The sequence below is a fragment of the Cardiocondyla obscurior genome, linkage group LG10 (genome assembly GCF_019399895.1).
Source record: "Cardiocondyla obscurior isolate alpha-2009 linkage group LG10, Cobs3.1, whole genome shotgun sequence".
Lineage (NCBI taxonomy): Eukaryota > Metazoa > Arthropoda > Insecta > Hymenoptera > Formicidae > Cardiocondyla > Cardiocondyla obscurior.
In genome coordinates this window covers 1,506,199-1,530,765 of record NC_091873.1, presented here as the reverse complement: position 1 = coordinate 1,530,765, position 24,567 = coordinate 1,506,199, and the positions used below count along the sequence as shown (strand labels likewise).

General features: G+C 41.0%; 1 protein-coding gene across 2 annotated transcripts in view; it reads right to left on the bottom strand.

Annotated features, from left to right (window-relative positions):
* LOC139106073 (uncharacterized) overlaps window positions 1-21,073 on the bottom strand; it is a 278,883-nt gene extending 257,810 nt beyond the window's left edge. For both annotated transcript variants that reach the window (XM_070662553.1, XM_070662554.1), the window contains exon 1: window positions 19,664-21,073. The gene's annotated coding sequence lies outside the window, so the exon portion shown is untranslated. The remainder of the gene's footprint in view (window positions 1-19,663) is intronic.
* Between the last annotated feature and the right edge of the window lie 3,494 nt (window positions 21,074-24,567).

Here is a 24,567-nt window from a genome sequence, read left to right as displayed (position 1 = left end):
GCGCCTATTCGCTCGCATAAGTCTCGAGCACATTCCGCGAAACTCTGAGAAAGAAGTACATATACGCGTGCATGTATATGTGCGCTATGTATACGCGCGATCGCAAGGTAAACATATTCACATTTTTATCGATACGTTGTGTACATTGGGTGTCCCGGGATCGCACGTTCTCTCTCAACAACGAATTATTTTCTGCAAATCTCACTCGAGAGAGACAGAGATTTCTTTAAACAAAATGTTTCGCGGTATCAATTCTTGTCATTTCGTTAAATTATAGTTGCGTTGCAAAGTTTTTTATTCAAAGACTACGGCACCGGTACAGATCGACTGATTTAAATGAACGAAATTACTTTCTATTAATTCTCAAATAATACGGTCGTCGAATACTTTATTTAAATAAAATTTTTTATCGCAAAAAATTAATTATTCTGCTATTTTTTTTTTATTTTTTTGTAACTATCCGACTCGAGACCTTCCGAAAATACAACGGTATACGTACACGGTACATACAGTAATATACTCCTCACTTTGACAAACGACGTTTTGAAAAACGTACTTTCGAAGCAAGGTAGTGCACATGTCGCGCGGATTGCCTATAACATCGATGTGTCCCCGTAGAAATACTGCCAAGAGTTTTTCGTAAGAGCATAAATGTAAGTCAGATTCGCGAAGCTTAAATCGCACAGCTGAATAGATGCAAGTAGATAAATTGAATGTCTAGTGGAACATTCCCAAATGGATATTTCTATGCAGCCTGCGCGCAACCGTCACAGCTAGCAATTCATTTCGTGGCAACGTACCATGTATTTATGAAAAAGAAGTTCCCGTAAAAAAAAAAAGAAAAAAAGGAAACCACTCCTAAACATCACTTTTACGTAATTCTGTGTCCGAGTAACGCGCACTACTTACGGCGTAGCTTGAATTACAGTAAATGCAACTTTGTTAAAAAGATTCCTTGTAAAACATATACGTTTAAAGGAAAACTAACGAGTCCTGAGCATGTTGACAAAATTACATTTGCATACTTATGCCGCATGCGCACATTCGTTAATTTTTGCATTAGCATATTTAGCCAATACTCTAGAAAAAATTCTTAAAAAATATTTTATGGAATATTATGACATATAAAAATGTAAATGTTTAAATATTACATGTCGAATAAAAAGCAGATGCGAAATAATTGGTGATGATTTCGTATGCACATGCCCGCGTGATTATAAACGGGAGCTGCTGACGTTCCCTACAATGTTACTTTACATTGCACATTCTCAACATTTGCATAATAAAAAAGTCATAATTTGTATCATTACGTGATATGTCGAGTGTTCTTTTTCTTATTTCCGAGAGATTTGCATGCCTCGAGCACGTTTCCCACGAACGAGCGAACGGCCGTGGCATGCTCCCGCGCGGTTAACGGTGAAGCTAACTCATCCGAATTCCGTATTATTCGTATATTCGCGGCCGTAATCGACAGCGAGAATAAAGGCGCGAATTCGCGACGGCGCGCGTTTCGGGCCGGAATGCAGCTGGTATATGCTGATGAAAAATCGGCGTGAAAATAGAACGGTTCCCTCGAGAGTTTCCTCCGCGAAAGTGTATTGGACGGACAAGCGACGACGGCGATAACGGCGTGGCAATTCTCATGTGCCACGTACGTGAATGCAAATCCGAATGATGGTGCACGAGGCACCAGCCATCGCCGGCAGTAACGACCGGGAAAAGCGCCGGAAAAACTTTAATGGATCTGTTTTTAAGGACCCGCAGCCGAGTCGCGCGCCATGCAAAAACCCACTCGAGTCAATGCTACGGTCGATGCCGAAGGAGCACGGCGCAACAGGGGAGAAAAAGTCGGTGGCAGTGTACTGGGAGAGCCAAGTGCAACGAGAGCAAAGAGCGGCAAATAAAGCACGAGACAGATAATCGTGCCATTTAACAGCGGTGCTCATCCCCGCCCCTCTCCTCCCCCTACCCCTTGCTCTGAATGCAGGTAGCACGAGGAGGATAAACCTTTCATTCGCGTCGTAATCCGACTCGAGCGCGAATTACGACCGTCGTAATTCGCGAGTCGAGTGGATCCACGTTTTATGGGAAATAAAAAAGTCTAATATATCAATACGTCCCCGCGCATTAGAAATACTACATTCCTCTACGCGTATACGCGACGACGCTGCCGAACGCAGCTGTCGCCGCAATTTGAATATATATGCTAATCATATAAAATCATTACCCTTATCGCCGCGCGAGATTTAAATGCCGAAATTAATTTCACGTACTCGAGGCAGCTTGCGCCGATCTTGCGCGAACGCATCGATTAATTATCGATCGAGATACGAAATGAATATAAAATTTCGTAAAATATTCACGTGCGAAGAAACGTACGTTCTAGCGGCACGTAACGCGCGAGAATCCTCACGAGTTATCAGAGACGAGCGAAAACATTCGACAGATATTCCGCGCTGAGTGGTCCCTCGACTCCCTGATACGAACGCCCGTTCTTCTTCGCGCGATAAGCTCCAACGACTTGACTCCGAAGAGAAGAGCGCCGGAGGAAAAGTTGTCTGACGCGAGAAAAGTTTGCCGAAAACTTCCGGCGACGACGATGCACTCCGCGGAGAACGCAAGTACGTACGCGGACCGCCTGAGCATTAATCATCCTGTACCAAAGGCGGCTGCAATTTTCCAATGAACGTTAGTTCGACAGATTTTTCCTCTCTTTTCTCGTGATTTTTTATTGCCCTATCAATTCCACGTTTTTCCAAATCAACCAGATGGAGATCCAGATATTCGAGATTGATAAAAATAAGAGCGGAAATATGATAATACGCGCACGCGAGCTTCAAAGGAAACAAAATGTGAATATGTTAAACTGCACGACGACACTTTGGATTTATTAAATTCGTCCAACTAAAATATCTCTCTACTCTTCCCAAGACTCTTTTCCCTTCCCCATTATTCTTTCTGATTTGTCTGGAATTTTCGCTCGTTCCGTTCTTTTCTTTTTCCTTTATCCTCGTCCTTCGTGTCTTCTTCCCGCGCCTGCCGAGCTCGGTTTACTCGTAAAGACTCGCCCACGGGGCCCGGCATAAGGACGGAGGGGTCTCCTCTCGAGAGAGAAGATGGGCCCGGGTAATACCGTGTAATAAAGTATGCGAAATACGAGGCGTCGATCGAACGACGCGTGTCTGAAAAATAATAGCCGGCTTTGTCCCGCCAACTGTGCATAAGGCCTCTCTCTCTCTTATTGGCCGATTAACGATCGAGCATCGATCAACATAAATCTCAAAATGACGACATCTTTCCCCCTCAGTTCTCTTTAATTTTTTTTTTTTTTTTTGTTCTCTCCTTTCTCAGATGTTTCTCGTTTTTTTTCTGCTCGGTACTCACTCGATACAGTAACGCGCGTGCGAACCTGCGAATCTGCGAACGAACGGACGAATGGATAAACGCGAATCCCGCCGCGCCGCGAACGCCAAGTCTTTATTGCTCGTATCTTATTGGGAATGTTCTCTGGCTGTCGCGCATTGCACACACCGTAATTCCCAACGATCGGCGCAAAACGACGCGACGCCAAAGGCCGCGCGCTAATGCGAATTTCCTGCGCGCATTGTGGCGTTAGGCGTTTACGCGCTGTCGGTTACACAATTCCCCAAATCTTGCAAAGTGGAACGACGACATAGAATGGGATCGTGGGTAAATAGTACCGTTAATATGACAGATAGACACAGAGGTAGGTAAGAATTTCTATAGTCTTACTTATAGCCGAGTGACTATTTTTGCAAATATCCTGACAAAATATAAACCGAAATTAAATAATATATCAATTAAACGCACTTTCTGATATAATTCTAGCAATTTTTTTTTCAATTATTCTTTATTACTTTCACCGTGTAATATAAAATGTGTTATATTTCGATTTTGAATTTTATTACTGCGTTTGTCGGTTCGTAATACATCCCGAACTAGGAAAGTTCGTGGAGAAGCGACATCGGAAAAACGATTTGCTGACAAATTCCTTACTGCCGCGCACAACTATACTCCGTTACTTTACTACCACGTTTCGCTCGCTACTCCAGAGGTAATGCCCACTGTCGAAGATTACACGTATCCAACGGTATCGAAGATCTACCGTGGAAACGAGAAGCTCGCGACGACGAAAGCACGCGCGGACGATACAAGAATATTTCGTGCTTCCACTAATGGAAATTCCTCCGGCAACCAGAAATACATGGGGATAATATTAGAGAAGTAAAACTCCTGCTACGCGTCTGTAACAAAAGATCTAAGATATTGCGTTAAACAGAAATTTACGTGAAAATCTTTACTTTCCACAGGGATAAGAATAACCGATGTAACAAGGGAATCGTTGAGAAATTCAAAATTATCTTCACATTTTATCCGTGAGCATCAAATAAAGGTGTTCGCAAGCCTCGGCATGAAAAAGATGTGAACTTTTCTGCGATACAAAAGTCACACCAACGCGAACATCGATTTGGCAGTAACCATGTATTTGTATTGCAATAAAAGCGTTCCAATTTAAATGTAGCATTTCTCAAAGGAATCACTTAACTTTGGTGTACAATATAAATGAATAAAAACTATTTTCCGCGATCAAAGGCACGCCTATTCTAAATTGCATCCTCTAAACAAACATATCGGAAAATCCAGTTTAAATCTAGAGTTTTGTATTTAGTATCACGCTGAAGAATTTCTTCAAAGCGCGACGATGGCTAAAAAATTGTGACTGCTGATTAAAAGTGCGACGCAATAATTCCAATAAATCTGATGATGTTTTGTCTATCGTTATCTATATCCCCGTCGTCTCTTATCACGAATCGCGTTATATCGCTCGCAGTATAAATACCGATAACGTGTTATTTATTAAACAAATTAATGAGACGCGCACCCGCATACATATGCCTGCAACGTATAAATATTCGAGTGTCGGTAACTCGAACGCCGACACCGAGTGACGATGGCACGATATAGAAACAGTGCTCCACGCGGTTTCAATAAATCCTCTCCTACTTCTGTCCGTACCCCTTTTTCCCTACTACGATGTTCTCCACTTTCAATAAGGCAGGTCCTTCTGACTAGGTTGGTTTTCACTGGGAAAACGGATATATATCGCTTTATATTGGCTCGCAAGGCACCCGAAGAGCTTTCAACGTCCTGTCGAGAGGACCGTCGTGAACAAGAGAGACAAAAAGAAAGAGAGAATATTCCTTCTACTTGCTACGAAGCTACGTTGAAGCCGCGAATTTATCGTCTAAGCTCTGAACGTTAATTGTGGTTTCGTGGAGAATTAATGAGAAACTGTATCGCGTCTTTAGATAAAATCTGAGAAAAGTAATGCAACGTGTCATTGTCGCCCTACGAAAAATGTACAAAGATTTTATGCAATCTGTAATGTAATTTATTTGTCAAAAATGATAAATTATCCATGTGCCTTATGTCAGTTGAAAATTAAGAAACCGACAAGTATATTTAATTAATTAAATGCAAATCTAACTTAATATTTACCTTATAATTAAAATGTATTTAGTTTCTTAATGACAATAATTGAGATACGCTATACTGAAAATGCGACAAAAATTAAATTAAAACTATCACACGTGTGGTATCTGTTCGGTATCAAGCACGTAGTAACTATCATAACAATGTAACCTCTCTTATACTTCTTCAATTATAACGAGTCTGTCGAAGCGACGGAAGCCAATTGAGCCAAGCTCGAGAGATTGGAACGAACTCTCTAGCTCTCGACCGAATCACTAGTCCTTTAACTCCAGTTCTTTCTCTCTTTCGTGAATTTCATTCTTTCTTCTTATATCATACACGTAGAAGAATTAAAGATATCTGTACACAATGATGTCAGTGTCATCGCGCAACGATAAGACGCAGGATCGTCGTCCGGCCTTCAATAGCGGGGGATTGATTTCGAAGAAATTCAAGATCGGCGGGAAGAAGGTATAATAAAAGTCACGGTAGCTTAATGTATATATCCGACCGTTTTCTCTCGTCGACATCGACGAAAAATCCGCGGAAGAAGATAAAGCCAAACGAGAAAAGGGGAGAAGTGAATCCTTCGCGTTCGTAGTATTAGAGAGCAATAAAATGCGAATTCAGATCGCTTGAGTGGTCGTAAGGCGGATATCAAGGGTTTACGTACAAACAATTTCACATAAAATAGAAGCATATTTACAAAACCATTTGCCTTACTAGATTTTCGAATAACAGCCACTCTGTTTTATTTCTGCAATGTATCCCAATACCTATCGCGATTTAATGAAATTATTTTAATAGAAAAATTGAATTTACACGAGAGCACAGAATTTGGTGATAATTATGCACGAGAGAAATACGATTGGTATGAATGCGACAAGATTTATAAATAAAAAGTTAACGTTAAAAGTAGAAATTTTTTTAGAGAAAGAAATCCCGAAATGATGAACTTTTGTCCTTCGAGAATAACGCCGAGAGTAAATGCGAGTGTAAAGGACGCAACCTGGAGCAACCGTTCGATTTTATTCTTGAATAGGACGAGTGCTTTATTCATTCGTCACGCTATAGAAAGTAAAACTCACCGGTGCACATTGCTGAATCTGTCTCCGCATCGCGCGTTCTCTCTCATTACTCTCATTCTCGCTGTGCTATCACCGTAGGCGGATTGGCGAATTGCGACTCTCGACGAAAGTTACCAACGGAAGTGCAGTATTATGATAATGCACAATTAGATGTCATCCGTGCCAAGATTAAGGGATAAAATAATTGCGAGATCTTCGTTCCACGCGAATGTAACGCTCGGTCGATAGGATAAGACTTTACTGTAGACTTCGAAGTTTAATTATATTTTTTACTCAATTATAAATGACAAATTATTAATCTTGTAGACTTGGAAGATGTTTTTTTCCATTTCATGTACAATATTAATATTACATTATCAATCCACCACGCGTATATCGTCCAGAGAGATGTTAGAGATAGAATATCTCGAACGTACGGGATTCGAAGTTAACACTGTCCCTAGGTGGCAATATCCAGAATAGACATAACTGTCTGAGAGAATCCAAGAGGATCCAGGAGGATTCAAGAAGATGCTCGGTACTGAGCAAGTAAATATTTAATACCGCAGTCGACGATATGCGTAGTCACGTCGTAGATGGTTTGTGCAGTCTACAAGTCTACAGGCGCATTAGTGAGGGTCTCAAATTGCTGACGTTTCAACTGCATTATTAACGGAAGGAACGAATGAAAGCGCGTCTACATATCCAGTATTTGCCATATTTATTTTAATGCAGAGATATTTCCTTCTTTATAGAAATTAATAACATTAATAATAATTTATGCTACAAAAAAAAAACTGTTACTCCACTTATTTCATTCCTGTAATTTTATATCATAGTAATCAATTAAACAGAGAATAAACAAATATACGCATTTAAATCTCTGCAGAATAAATCTGGAAAATGTAACACGGCGCAGCGAATCCGTTTACTCGAATTATGACTAAAGTATTATATGATAATAACATCACAGTCCTAATTGGATTGCGCTTTCTCCTTTACCGCAAACTAAATCCGAGATAATACGACTACGTGCGATAACAAAGTAACTGTTTCGTCGATACGAAGTAAACGTTCTAGCTCTCGAAAACGCGTTACATTAGGTCGATCGAATTAGGCGAGAATTAATGAGCGGAACAAATTCGACGATCGACCCTTTAATCCACTGCGAAACTAACCTTAGCACGAACAAGATCTTTCTCTACGCTATACTCCTTTTTCAATGAATGACGCTCGGTACGATTTTACAGCCCACTCGCTTATGCGCGGGAAGAATCCCTCAGGAATAAGGCCACGTGGCCGTCTATAACGCGTGCAAATGCAATTCGTATGGGGAACTGATCGACCCTCGCCTCGACAGGCACCCTGAACATCCGTCCTGCAACGTATTAAAAGCGATCGACCTTGGACCAAGAGTACGCTCGTAATTTTATTCTTTGACAAGCATTGCTTCAATATTTGTTTAGAATTAATTAGCACTATTTATGATTTTTTTTTCAGAGAAATATGAGGTATACTTTGTGACTAGATTGTGCAAAAATATTTCAAAGTCAAACATTCTAAAGTATAAATTTAAAATCTTATTAAAAAATTTAATTAAATTTTTATATTATAATTAGTACATTGGTATGACGAATATATTTCAGAAAAATAACTATAGAAAGAAAAAAAAATAGATTATTACACATATTAATTATATATTCAAGGCCTTTTAAAGTTCAAAGCTCAATGTGCATATATCAAGATACACTTAAGCTGAGAGAATATAATTGGATTGGCAATAATCATCTCAATTATCTATCCAGATAATCACAGATGTTGGGATGCACGTCCTATATAAGAGCTTGATATCTGCATATCGATCACACAGCGATCTGCATGGAGTCTCATTAACTAACTTTTCTCGCTGCATCTCGCCCCTTCACTATTGAGGTTCGATCCTTTTCTTTCTAGCGAATCATCGCGATAGGTACAAACCTTATCCTCTACCGTCGACCGTGCAGCTTTTAATCATTGAGATCAAGCAGACGGAAGGAGAGCTCGTGTAGCGAGCATGTGCGTTTAATTACGTCCAAGTGCTTTATTATTCGGAATATGTCTATATCGCGCGAGCATTGACGGTCTTTCCAATTTAGAACGATTCTGTGCGAAAAAATAGTCTGTTCCCTTGAATGCAAAAATATATTCACCGCGAGCAATTTCATTGCTCGAAACGGTAACGTTAAAAATCGCGCCACGTTCGCGAAAGCGCGTCTCGACGTGTACTAAACAGGCGATAGCCGCGGCTACATTGATTTCGGTTCACGCAGCTGCTCACCGTGTACCTGTGTAAATAATCAGGCTAACCACGCAGAACGATGTTTTATTCATCGACCGGTGAGCGCACCCCGGCAGGATGCGAAATTTTTAATTCGCCGTGAAATCTGGCCGTCGACCGGAAGTAACCGCGTTGGCCGCCTCGCCGGGAATCGATACGCGTCGGAGATCGCGAACGAAATCGCGAGACTGTTAGTAATATTTTTTCGGCATTCGCCATTCCGTCAATGCAGTTACGCGACTACGTCCGCCGGAGCCATAATTACGTTATGTGTCCGACGCAAGATGGTCCTGTTACGTGCTCGAATCGGGATTGTTACGAGAAATTACGAATGGAAACGCGATCGATACATGCGACGTCAGTTGTTCCCGTGCTCTTAAGTTAATTGCATTTTTTTTTCTTTTAATGCAGTATTTTAGATTGAGTACATTGTAATTTCAATCATGTCGCGAGACGTTTAACTAAAAGTGCAAATATCTTGGCTATTGTCTTAGAAACGCTTCAAATGAGCAGCATTGCATTTATTGAGTTGGGGCACGACAGGATCATAAACGAAATTGAAATACGTGCGGATAGTGCGCGGATTGCAAGAGGAACATTACAGTTACGAACTTAGATATATCTTCCGCGTCTGCACGTGACAAGGGTTTTCACGGTGTGATAAACGCGATTTTCTCGTAGAACACCAGGCATACTAGCTTACGTAACAAATCGGGTTCGATCGAAATGGTGCATCTCCCTATCAAGGCTCTCTCTTTCTCTCTATCTTTTTTTTTTCTCTCACTCGACTACATGTTCACAAAACATTTCCAGCCACGTGACCAATTTCACAACCGAATAGCAATTCGTGCCTATTCGACGAGTACCCGGAGCTTGACAAAAGTAAAAAGTGTTTTGTTAAGCGGCAGAAATTCATCGTAATTAATGGAGAAGAGAAAAAATGTGAACGCAGTTAAAGCTCGAAAAAAAAAAGTAATGTAACCAGACAGCAAAAGATGAAACGACGTCGGACGAGTAAAACTTTCGAATTAATGACGTAATTCTCGGAGGTCCGTATCGGATATGCGATCTGCGTCGTGCAGAAATTTTGATAGCGAGTTTTAATATCATGATATCGCGCGATCGCGCTGCTGATATTTTATTTATCTCGAGCCAATAATCAACATAGTCTATGCAGTATAAAAGCGCAATTAAAAGCATCATTTTAATCAACAATGTCACGATAATAAAAGCGCAGATAAATGAGGCAATATAAATTTCTGCATAGACGCATCGTGAAAACCGAATTCGAGCGCAAGCTGCATAAAAGCCCAGAATATTGGAAAAATAAAAGAAGTAATCCAACAAGTGTTAATAACATAGTTCCCGCTATGCCATTGTACTTCGCTTCATTAAGCTTAATATAAGTTTGATGAATGGCGGGTGATTCAAACTTTCAATGAGCGCGCTGACTGCGAATCCGGAAAATTTTCTATTCGTTAAAAAAATCACGTATTCGCGTATTTAAATAGAAAAAAAAATATTTTTAATTTAATCACTAATTACGTGAAAATTGGGCCAAAGAGTAATATTTGTAGTCACTTTCAAAGGTAAGAACATAAATTTTATTATAATTTTGTATTGAAATCAGTTTAGTTTTCTTGTACTCTTAAAAAAAAATTTTTTTTTAAAGTTTCTACGTTATATTGCAGAAGAAAGTAATGTCTACCGTTGTCTAGAGAATTGCGGCGATAACGAGCAACTGTGAAACTGAACAATTAAACAGTGAGGGTCGCACTATCTTTCTAACTGAGCGAAGGACCTATCGAGCTAACTAATAATTTCCTCATCGTTCGTAACTGTTCGTTGTAGTTTGTCGCGCGTTACGCGAAGCGATCGAAACGCATAACTTGCGTTCGCTCGACTGACCGCAAAACCGGAAGAGGCGAGGGGAAGAAAACGCCCGGGTACGTCGGTGTCGATCAGCCGGAGCTAACTTTCCGCATTATTCGTGTTAACGTACTATCGCGAACGATAAACTATTATTGTTCCTCTTCCTTTCCGCTCGCGTTACAGTTCTATTTCATCATTTTATTGCAGCATTACCCGAGCATAATCGATCGAATCGATTGACGGGGGTGATTTAGGTAGACAGCCAATAGCTATCAACGCGGTAGATCGGAAATCCCAATGTTTCTCTCGCTTACGAGAGAATAGAGACGTTCAGTTGCGATTACCTTGATAAAGCTAAACGAGCTTCGCGAAAATTACCTGAGAACGAGAAAGAGTATATTTAGAGCTACTAACACTCGGCTATCAACCGAGCCCGGCTATTCCGCACCCACCCACAGCGAACCGTCCCATTAATCGAGCAACATTAATCCCATTGACACCTGAGCGCGCTCACCAACCGACCTATCTTCGCCGGTGAAGAATCGCCGTACAGCTTCATTGCCGGGCGTCAGGTGTGGAGAGAGGTTGGCGCGTCTCTTAAAAAACTGTGAGAGGTCAACCACCTCCATTCGTCAATGCCGAAGTGGTGTCCCGGATGGTCGAGAAAGAGAGATAGATGCGGAAGAGAGGTGTTTCTATGTCGGTTTTCCCACGAACGCGGATGATTCTCAGCGTGATGGTGACTTAAAAACGTCCCCGCGGCGTTTGCAAAATACGTGACCGACCGACGACCAGCCATGCAGCTGAACGAACGTAAACACCGCGCGTGTAAATAGTGCCCGAGAGAAAATGAGAAATAAGAAAGAAAATTGAGAACGAGAAAGAGAGAAAGAGAATAAAGAGGAACGGCAAGGATACTGACTGCCTCGACAAAGATCTAAGAACGAACCAGGTCTCGGCCAATGGACAGCGAGTAAACCCCAACTCTTGAACCATCTTCGAGAGGTTCGTAATGCACATAACACCCTCTTTAGAGTTTCTAAAGAGGTGCGGTACGGCGCGACCACGTGAAAGCTTGTAATACCTGCGATCGAAAGTGAGAACACATTTGCGCGAGCGTAAAACGTGCGACTTTTCTTTTTCTCTCCTGTCCCTTTTCTCTTCCTCTCTGTTGCGCACTTATAATTACGAGACGTTAATTACACGAAGAATACACGCGCGCGACAAGAGAGCTGCGTCTCTCTCGAGAGTCGTGAGCTCTCAAGAGTAATGCGACGGACATTTCCGAGTACCAGATGGTGCGCTTTTGTCTTTATCTTATTTAGAATCCATCAATGAGAACAATATTTCCCTTAATCAAATTGAAAAAAAAAGTAATTAAAAAAGGCAACAACAATTTTTTATTAAAAAAAAAAAAAAAGAAAAGAAAACGTAGAAAATTAGTCGCATTATTTGATTTCAAAATAATATACTTTTTCTAGTAAAATGTTGTTAAAAAAAAAAATATGAAACATGGAAATACAGTTCTTTTATACAAAATCCGTATTTCATAAATATATAAAATTTATATTTCTGTACGAACAGTTTCATTTTTCGTCCACAGTGCTTTAACGAATTTTCCCCGCATATTTCAGGATAAAAACGATGTTTAACGATATGAGTAATTCTCGTTGCAAAAGACTCGTTGAAATCGTACACAATAAAAAAAAAAAAAAAAACACGACTGCGCAACCTTTTTGTAGTGTATGCAAATTGCGAACGTATCTCAGGTTTTCAATGCAGCCGTTTCTCAACTGCAGAGTCCCAATTGAGCCGTAGACGCAAAACCTTCGTTTAAACACAGACTTATTAAAGGGAGAGTTTCAACGGAACCGTTCTTATTCACTCGACGATCCATTCATCACCCCACCGACGTGCAAACGTGCAATAGTAAGAAATTGCGGAATTCTTTTCGATCGTTAAACTAAAAACGATAATCAATGTAAACGGTTAAACAGATTTGCTTTTTCAACTCTTCACTTTAATTTAAATCCTATCCAAGTTTTTCCTCATTGCTTTAGCTTTTTTTCAATAGATTAAATATAATTTTAATAGCTAAAGTTTTCTTTTAACAAATATACTAGCTGTTTCAAATACGTGCAGTATTAAAGTGATGCGAAATTGACAGCGTTGTAAGCAAAACAAATTTTTTTTTTTTTTTTCTAATGCCAGTCGATTTAGATTCTTGTTCCCGCGAAACAATATCATCCTTTGGAATTGCTTTGGGCGATGTATTCGATCGGATGTTAACCGATATCCCATGACACTGTCTACGCCTACTAGGTAGCTATAAGCGTCGCCGTTCTTCCTCAGCGCGCGTGTTCTACGGCGTGCAACGTACAATACAGCTGATACGCGACACGTATTCCCGGTAACACAGGTAAGGCACGCGTTAGACGAGCATAGAAACGAGTGTTTAAGAAACAAGTCGGGACGTAAAAGGCGCATAAAAGATGACAAATCGCAAGCCGCAAATGAAATACGGCGGGACTGGTCGGCCGCCGTAGCTGCGTATTTATCGCCGTAAGGCTACGGATTTTGTCGCGGCCGGGCGATATCGATAGCGGCGGATTAATTTAATGGCACGAAACGGCCCTCGCGTAGCCCGGTAATTACCGTCGTCGCCGGATAAAACGGCGCAGCACTCGTTCATTCGCTCGCCGTTACGCAGAACGTCGGACTTCGAATGATAATCGCTACCGATGTCCGAATAATATATTATGGAATACCAAAAATCACAGCGGCGTACTTTCAAAGGATATCTCTTACTTTATGCCCGGACATAAATAATTACGGAGAAAATGCACAAATAACCAGATAAAGTACATTTAAAATACCAATTTGATTTAAGCCATGTTTATTTCACCTTGCCAATTAGCAACTGGATGCAGCGCGCGCGATGGAAGCCATGTGGTTATAATGCATAAAATCACCCAAAATTGTTAATACTTTTCAATTCTCAACAGTGGCTAATAATTTGCAAGCAATTAAAAAGAGCGAGGAATCTATTAAGAAATGTTTGGCGATATTTAATATTTAATATTTAAATAATTATATGAATATTTTATCGCAGTTGACGACTTTAACGAGCATCGAGGATCGAAGATTAAAAGGATTATCGTTAAAAACACGATCGCAGTCTCTGATAAAAACGAGTAGATAAAAAAAAAAAGCAGGAATAAGACGGAAGAATGTCTTAATTACGATCGTTGCCGAATTTGATCGTGCCGTCCTTGATTTTGCAATGAGCAGTCCTCGATCGCAAAATTACGGAGGAAGCATGGTTTATTGGCCGGCTCGGCAATTAAATTGCAGTTTATATTGAACCAGTCTGGGAAATCCATGAAGGGTCGTTGCCGGTGGAAGGAGAGAGAGAGAAAGAGAGTGCAACGAGGAGAATCGGGCAAACCTCTGCAAACGCGACGAACGATCCATCGTTTGCAATTAAATCAAACCAAATTACGCGCAGGAAAATGAATAATTATCGAAGATATAAGAGACACGAGTTTGCGAGAGGCTAATATATATTGCCAAGGATTTCGCAGCGACTTCCTACAGATCAACTAGCCAAATTACACGCCAGAACTGTAAACGTACGTGCACTTCCTAATAGTGTTTGAGAAAATTATCGCAAAATTGTTCCTCGCGACAGTGGCAGTATACACGCCGATGCCACAACGCTTCGATGATCACAGAAAAGCAAAGATTTTCCGATTAAATATTGCGATAAAAATTAGAAACAACGCTAAATGGCGAAGTAACTCATTTGTTGAAAGAAAAAAGTTGACTTGTATTCGAGCGTTCCATTACCATTACCGATTCGTTTATTTATTATTATTCGTTGCTCGTTTCGGCATGGGTCAGTGCGTTGCGCGGCGTATTAACACACGTGTAATATGATTCGAGTTATTTCGCTCGTCGACCAACCGAAATCCAGATTGACCGTACGTAGGGTGAGACGGATATAATTAGAACGTGTAAAAAAAATATACACATCGGTAAACCGATAATATGACGAATGGCGTACAGTCTACATGTCGCATACTGTCCGATAATCCATCGATATTTGACTCTCCATTATGGAGATACAAGAATGTACATTGCCGTTTCGCAAGCCATCACCTATCACTACGAGAGAGCTCTTAGTTTATTTCATATTTTTACAATTTTAATTTAATGTACAAAATTTACAATTCAATAAATTATTCAATGTTGAAACTGACTTTAAATTTTAATTGTTTTAACTTTTTATGTTATTTGTTCTATTCTTTCCATATATTTAGAACAGCAGATTTATGTGAATAACAACACGTACGGCGTATAGAATTTAAATTAAATCAAACATGATATTATTGGAATGCGATATTAAAAATTACGATAACAATATGTCGGAACAATATTATTTTTAACATGTATATACATTATACGGCAGCAGATTTTATTATTACAATTTCAGGAAAATATTTCTTACAAAGAAAACACGTTATAATATCATTTCCACAATAACATTTCTATCGAGTAACGAATAATCAAGCGGAACAAATTTACATAATAGAAGCGGAAAAAATAATTACAGCGATAGAAACGCATTTATTCAGCCGAGAAAAATTATTCAGAACTGGTGAACTTGTTGTGATCACGTAAATTATGAAGGGGAAAAAAAAGAAAAAGAAAAATCAAATTTTACGCGGAGCGACAAACGGAATAGAAGATTGTAATTCGAGAATGTCTCTCCGTAAAGATGCATTAAGAGATTAAAAGGAGTAAGATACAAAGATAAGATCGTAGGGACAAAACGTAAAGAAATCTATGTATTCGCGGGCAGAGACCGAAATTTTACGAGCGTCCATGAACCCGATACGAAGCTGAATAGGTCTCGCGCGAGATGCTGGAGATGCAACAGACGCGAGACAAATTGGACAGCTGTCGGAATGAACATGCGAGGTCGTACTTTGACCAAAATTTCCGGCAAAGTAATCCATCCATTAAAAACTAAAAAAAAAAAATTCTTTAATTTAGATGTACAGCTACGAGAACAGATCTATACGTTACAGAAAACGCAATCTTCAAGAATATTAGGAAAAATAAAAATTATTGGAGAGACAAATTAATTCTGTAATCCAGAGGTGGAATATAGGGGTATACCGAAGACAATATTCGTCGACGGCGCCTGTTCCTCTCTCACCACCACAGTTTTTTAGCAAAGAGACCCTGCACGAGTATAAAACGAGTATATAAAGTCACCTAACGCTTTTCCCTAGAAAAACACGTACACAATATAACATAGTACCGTTTAATTTAATTAAATTTTTTTTTTTTTTCGCTAAAAAGAGTTTATGATTCTATGTCAATATTTTAAAATTAATTATTTTGATAATTAAGCTTCAAGTTAAAATTGACATAAGATAAAATCGCATATAGACAAATTTCAGTGAAGCTCGTATACGGGTTAGCCAACCATCGCCAGTTCTGCGAGCCAAAGTCAATAGGTAATATTGCCTGTTTAGTACGAGCCAGCCGGCCGTGGAGAATGCTCCTCGTTCAAAATGAAACGCTATGCCACCCTCCACACGCATTTCCGTTCCTCTTTCGGTTGTCACGTCCGTTTATGACTCGCAAATTTTACGCTGCTAATTACGGTAAATATTGTGAATACGGCGACGTAATAGTGTTAATTCTTACACTTGATAAAAGTAATCCGTTCAAGAATATTGCAAATTATTTCTATATGTGCAATTGTGATAATAATCGATTAAATAAATCAATTAATTTATAAAATATCCAACTAAAAGTCCAATTACTTATTAAATTATAAATTTATAATATATATTTTTAAATAATTCCTTCTACAATAAAAAAAAAATTATATATCTGAAAAAAATATGTTACAATCTCACCGCGTAAAACCAACTTCTTACGTGATTTATCGTGACTCTAAAGTTACCGTTGCGGTTGAAAATATTGCTTAAGTGCAACCGGCTTAAGTAACGTACTGCATTTTTTAGTGGTGCATCCCGGCCAAGGTTTTTTTTTTTTTATTCTTAGGCCCAGGCAACGTTTCTTAAAAGCGTCTATTGTTAACGGGGTTAAACATTAATCTGACTGAAGGTTAGGCGCTCAATTGGAAAATTTCTCAGCGAGGTGGAAAGTCGCGGACAGAAGACCATCCTCTGTTTCCCGTCACCTCACATTTTGGAGAGCTTCTCACCGCACTTGGCGGATGGAACTTGTTCGAGGACAAGTGATTCGTCTCTGCTCTTTCTTGTGCCTTTCTTCCATACTTGCGTGACACACAGTCTCGCTTTCAGCGCACGGCCTCTCTAAAACGAAGACCGCGAAAATGGGGAGAGCGGCGCGGAGGGGCGTCTAGCTGAAATTAGAGTAGGACCTCCCCTAGATCTGAAGAGCCTGGTTCAGCGCACTCATCAACGATGCGACCTCTTCAATTTTCTCCGGCTTTCCTCTACACCGTGATTTTCTCCACCCCATCTCCCTCCCCCCTCCCACCCCGCCTCCCCTTTTTCACCTCCGTCACCTGTGTTCATTTCCTATCAACTTCTTTGTCTAGCGATTGCCGTCGCGATACGATGCTCTAAATGCACTCTGCGATAAAGTAACTAATTGCTAGGATGCTCCGTATAATCGATAGTAGTTTCAAGCGTAATCTTCAATAAGCTATCTCGCATTATATGTGTTGTATATAATACATTATATAGATAATGATAAGTTACGAAGCGCCGAATATTACCACGATAAACCCATATGCCAAGTTAACGTAGATACGAATTTTCCTGTGCATTACACGCCAAGAGCAATATACTTTGGAATGAACTAATCTAGTCTATCGTGATTAGATATTGTTTCACACATATTCCGCATTGTAATATGTTGCCTCAATCCGCGATATATTACGTTATTCAGAATATTACAAACAATGTTGCACCAAACGTATCCTATAACAGATCATATTTACGCTCAATACAGCTTGTTGTAAATTGTGTTCGTGTATTATGTATTAAACTCTCTTGATTATATATATGGTGTAACCGAATATATTTTGAAATGAAATATGATAGCGCGAATATCTTGAATATTATATTAAATAGTTTCATACATACTTTGTTTTAAACTATCTCGTTCTAATAGAGTTTATTATAAGTTACCGGAATATTCCTTGTACGATAAGCCGCTTTAAGAAAGAGACGCGATAAGTAGTAACATCTTCAACACTTTGCGCGCGATAAGTTGTGCTACTCTAAATGTATTGTATTTTACGATCAACCGCTGTGCTTTAAATATTTAGTGCTACCCTTTTCTTCAGCAGTATTTTTGCAAAATTTTTACAAATACTTTTGACCGTTTTTTTTCTTTTTTATTATATTTTACTTATTTATTTTCTTTTTTTTTTAATTATCCGATGCGAGGTATAGTTCGTAACAAAGTATTTCAATAACAGATATTACTTCGATAACCGATATTACTTCGAACAAAAACCACGGAAATTATTTACGGCGGAATACTTTCCGCGGTTTTCGCACCAATATAATCTTCACGGGAAGAAAAAAATAAACCCTCAAAAAAAAAAAAAAAATTGCCTTCCTTTAAATAAACGCTGCCATCCCCCTCGAGTGTCATTATCCTCCAAATTATCTCGCTTGTGAATACAAACCGTGCGGTAATCAACTTGAGAATATATTTCGCGTACATCACGAGCGCCGATCGGTGAAGCGGAAATGGAGGCGCAATTAATAGAACGGCTGAAAATATTCCGCCGATATGAATTCCTCGTTATATCGTGCATTAATTCTTGCCGCTTCTCGTTGAGAGAAGGGCAAAGGGAGGACCGAGAAGAGAGGAAAGCGAGACGTCACCGAGAGGACGGAGCCGCACTCCACCGATGCACTCGTAGCGAGTGACTGGGCTCTCTAAGATGTTGACGTTTAAGCGCCTTCTTGAAGAGGTGGTCTTCTTCAACGGAATCGTGTCGCGTTCACTAACCTTCCGCGGAAGATGCACCAGACTATAACAATCTTTTCGTCTAGCAGGACGCCGCGCCACCATTTTCTACGTTCTTTTTTTTTTTTTTCCGCGACTACGTCCGTAATTAAGGTCGTCGCGATTTAGCTCAATAATGTCATAATTTGTCATACTAATTAAACGTGTATCTAATATTATAAATTGCCGTAAAAGACGATATTAAATGATTTTTATGTTTCTGTAAAATCTGAGCTTGATCTTTGCTCTACGTAATATCTCGCAAGCTACGAAATGCGCCTAATTGTTATTCACATAAATTCTTTCTTTTTTTCCTTCTTTTTTTCTTTTTTTAATATAACGTTTGGGATAATCAATCATTTGTGTTATTAATATCTAGGAATACCTATTTTCATAATATCCGTTTACACAGCAAACAAACATCGCGTAAATCCGATATTACGATCTTGCAATTATAGCAATCAGGGTAACTCTGTATGCATAACTATGCTGTGTAATACAGGTATACTAAAATACCTCGAAAAGTCATTCGAAATACCAGGTATTATACAACGCTTCCAATATCTACGTTAACGTAATAACGAGACAAAAAATTGAACATATCTAACCGAAATTGAACGGTATCGCGCGACAGTTGGCAAACGAATTTTGCGAAAAAGTACTCTGCCTCACGAAAGTCACGGTGACAATTATATAATACTGTATCGACTAGAAAAAAGATGTGTTCGTTCGCGGAAATTTGATTGCTGAAATACCCTGAGCTCTCTCGATTCGACATTACCTAATTTATACTGAAAATTCGGGCTTGCGAAAAAACAAAACGAGAAACATTCTTCAACAATTGAACGTATAATGTATGTTGCAGACAAGTTTGACTCACCGGAACTGGCGAATTAGACGTCGTGGTAGAAGTGGAGCTCTTCAGCGGTGTCGACGGCGCGGAGCTTGTTGATCATCGATCGTTAGATCGTCCTCCTCCTTCCGCGGCATCCTCCTTCCACGCGGACCCATCGCTGTAAGTCACTCGGCCACACTGCGTCGGTTGTATTCACACACACTCGCGAACTCGCGGTCGCGGAATTCCGTAAAATTGCCGAAATTACGAAGCGCGAGCTCGGGCGCTAGAACGCGGCGGGGAATTCGAATCTCGAACGGGACGAGAGTTCACTTTCTGCGGCTCAATTTGCCCGGCTTGGCTTGGCGCGCGCGCGCGATCGCACCGAAATAATTCGATACGCGACTCATCGCGGAATAATTCGAATCGCGAGAGCCTTGGCACTTTAATTAAACGAGTCCCTCGATCGTCCCGCGATTAGATGAAACAAAGATCGGTCCACCGTCGTCAATTCGCCGACGAAATTCATCACACCGTACGACGTCTTGGCGCGATCGACTGCGGTCGCTCGGTGGCTTCTCAACGCGCCGCGAAAGCAACACAACGCGGTTAAATCGCGAGCCGAGTGCGATCGCCTACGCAAAAGCGTCCAGAGTTCTTTGACGAATACGCCGAAATCATCATACCTTCTTCTAGTCGACGATGCCGCGGCCTGAGCCGGACGACGAGCGAGTGGCCATCTTCCACGGCCGACAACGACGCACTGCAACTTCACGCGGATCCAGCGTGTCGCCGGTCATCGCGCGGATACTCCGCGGACCGCGAAGACGAGTCGAATTTTACTCGACTCGGTGAGACACTCGCTTCCGTGGCACTTGAGAAACGTCCTGTCGATTTCGCCGCCGTGATGCAACCGCGAGACCCGAGGTTACAGTGCCCTAGGTGTTGATCTCGATTTCGCGGGCTTCTCCCTCTCTCACGGCTTCCCGGAGTATAACGCGGACACCAATATGCGCACGTCCCGGCGGCTGCGCGTCTACTGCAACTGCCCTTGTGCCCGGTTCCCGTTCGGTTACGCTTCCTCCCCCTCTCACCGCCACCCTCGCTCCTACCCCCACTCCCGCTCTCACTCGACCGTACGCCGCGAAAGCGAGCGCTCAACGCGTACGGGACCCCATGCTCCGTCTTTCTTTCCTTGACTCCGCGCTATCGCTCTCACCGTCTGACTTGCGTACGACACGTAACCATCTTCGTTTTCCGCAGCTTCCTTTTTCTCTCGCTCTCTCGACGACGAACCACCTATCGTGTGCATGCGCATCCTCACAAACGCTCCAAAGCAGCCCCTTCGCGACGCTGCACAAACAAGATACCTCGGCAGAGGATGCGTCTCGACGTTTTCTTTTTTTTTTTCTAAAGTGGCCGTTTTCATTTACAGACTGATCTGCATTTATCGTCACACTTTACTGCGATCGATCGCACCTAGAAGAAGAAAAGCCGTTGATTATCTGTACGTCAATCTCAATGTATAGGATTAAACTAATCGGAAACTTGTATCGCATAACTTTTTCTGTTGTAAATATATTATAATGTACATTGCAATGTGTATAGATTGGCCTTAAAATGTTGATATCAATAGGAAAATTTGCGAGATTGCGAAATTACATTGAAATTGTGAGAAATGGGCGATAGAATGCTTTCGTTGCATTAACGCACGATAACGATTTACGTAGGCGCGGAGGATCAGCTACGTGATCTTGAGATTTCTCGCTTTAAATATCATCGACCCTCTCCGCTTTTACGTTCCCCAGAGCCAGACGTCTCGACATGCATTTTTACGTTGCGCACACTCGTGCGGAAAAACGTGGTGCCCTGTCTCGTCGCGTCAACGACGTAAGGCGCGTTTTCCAAAACGTCCGAATTCCGCATAAGATAAATTCCGCATCCTCGCGCGACTTTCGCACCGCGCGCTCCTATCGATTTATTTCATTCACCGAACGAGATACGCAAGCGGCGGATTACTTTTTCGATAATTTAATCACGTTACCATTATCGGATGTATTTCATCGTCGAGAGCTGTAATCAAATATTCGGAATTACGTGAAATCGGCATCAACGGACACATGCTTTTCATTGAGTCCGCCGAGAACTCGGCGCGTTAGGTGTCCCACCGAATATTTTACATGTATAAAATGTTAAAATATTTGAAAATTCGATGACAAGAGAATAAAATGACTTTTGTAAAATTGAAATTTTACATTTTCAAACCGGCCGTTCCGCCGGCGTCGCTAATGCGAGGCGAAAATTACGAGGATGCGATATCGAATCTGAGCGGCTCGATAATCCCATAAAGAAATCCGTTCGTAATCGAAGAAGACAGGGTATACGAGGTCTTAAGGAGTCAGCGGGGCTCGCGATACGTGTATATACATATATTGCCCCGGACCGGGCATCGCGAGAGTAGCTCGGATATGTACCTAAGTATATATCGAGTATCGAACATGCCCTTGAGGGATAGTAGACACGACAGAGCGAGAGGCGGGTGCCGAAAAAGAGGATGAAAAGAAGGAAAAGGGAGAATCGCGGAGGTGGAGAAGGAAGGGAAAAGGCGATCGAGATTGAATTATGGCTCGCGGCTTAAACGCCGGATTCAAATCGATCCCATATATCACATTACCTGACACCTTTATTCTCCTTTCTGCGGCCGCATCTCGCCCCTGTTTCCGAGACACCCTATTGTTTTACTTTCCGTCTCTTTCTTTCTCTCTCTCTTTCTCATTATTCATCGCACATGCAATTAGACGTAAGCTCTACCGCGCCACGTACAGAACAATATACGCTAATCGGAAACGACATCTTGCTCGTACTATACGTAACAGACGATTTTACAAATAATTGTAGTATCTCTCCAAAATAAACTGAAGATAAAACGATAATTTGATAATATATTACCTGTCTTCTATCCTTTTTTTTTTTTTTTAACAATACATAATTCAGGAAGCACAACTTATCTTTTATGCATAAATTTACGGAACATCGTTGAATATTCAGAAGTCTATGCTTTTATCGCAATCGTAAATAGTATATCACGCCTGCCTGCGATAAAAAAAAAATCACGGTGGTTTGTTTCTACTTACGTTTTTATTCACTAGAAATTATCTCGGCGTTAATGCCCGAAAAATCGAGTTGTCATTCGAAACGGTGCCGTAAATTCGGCGCAATCGCGAGCGGCGCGCTTTCGCCAACGTGCGGCGAAGCCTATTTTTCCACCTCGGACGCAGAAAAGAAGAATTCGCTATTACGTTGCACCGGCCACCTTTTATCCTTTCCGCGCGATAATTTTCCTGTGTTTACGGCCTGCGAAACATCCTACCGTTTTTCTTTACCCTTAGGCGTGAAAAAGAGGAAGTGGTTTATATTACGGGAATGTGGAAAAGGGCGTATCGCAAAACTAAAGAGAAAAATATACGGGAGATTGGAAATACCATAAAATTGCGCAATATTCGCGCGCTACGCGCCTCTAAATTCGCGTATATCAGTGTAATGATCTGTCCGCAAATCTAATCAAATTACGTTAATCAGCCAAAAAATTCATAACGCTTATTTATCCTCTTTTCCAGTTTACGGCTACCGCGCTTACCTCGTCGAAGCACGAGGCGCATACCAAGCTAAAATTTAGCATATATGTATATTTACTGCGTGGATCTTTCCGTCAATCCAAATGCTATTGCTATCGAAAACTGCAAGAAAATCAATTGAAGATCGACTCGTACTTCTTCGTTACAATTTTCTTAACTGAAACTCTGCTATGAAGTTTTATATAAAAAATAATCAATTAAGAACGTCGTGCGATTTTAATTACATTTAAAATTCTCGATGTTAAACGCGATCATTGAATCCGTCCCGTATTTATCACGAATGCAAAGAACACAAACGAGTTTCGAGGCATCATTTTTCTGCTGGCTGTCACGCAGCCGCGTTTATTGCACCCAAGACTTGCGCAGATCCATAAATTTTAAGCGCGCTCTAATCACGTGTGTTTTACTTCCATTGAGACGTTCTTACTCGGTTGCGCGCCTTCTCTCGAGCGATACTATGTTACATTCCCGCCGCATACCAGGCTTACACATCGATCGTATACCGTATCCTTCCTTATCTTTATGTTTTCCGCACGATCTTGTAACACGGACCGGTACTGCAAAAGAGACTTCCTATTCCATTCCGTTCTGTACTCTGGCATTCGTCTGGCGAATGCGGCTGGACTCGCGCGCAAACAAGTTTCGTTATGGGAAATTCTACAGTTGTCCCTTGTATTGTTGCGTGATAGCGTAAGCGACGTCAAAATGCAGCTTAGTCCACATGAAATGCGACTGTCCGGCCGGCCGACCGGCCGGCCGGTGATGTGTCGCGTACAGCAAATATAACTGTCACCACGTGCTTAATGCCGTCGCGTTATCGTAAATGCAGTTTGTCCAATGTTCATCGGTAACTTGTTCATTCGCGCGACATAAGAGCTCTTTTATTACGTCGGACAAATATGTAATGGATTTTCTAAATCTCCTTTCGGTGAGTGTATACACACTTTTAAATGTAATACAGAGCCAGCGAACAAGGTCTATTCAAGCAAATCATTACCGCCTTTGCAGGAATATCGTTGCTGCAAGCGACGTTACAAAGGATCGTTCGCGACGATAATCTTTTGTCACAAATAATCGGCGAATCGAGTCATCGTGCACTACTTGTCGTGCCGTAATTACTATTCGGATAATTTCACATACATAACACTAAAACGCAGTTCACAGAGAAGACCAGACCAGAACAGCAGCGGCACTAGTCCTAGTCGAACAATTCCTAACGCCAGAGTGATTCGGGAGAGAAAGCGTTAACGCGAATAAGCTAAACGCACCACTTCCATTAAAGAGAGACCACTCATCTGCCGAAAGGGCAGAACG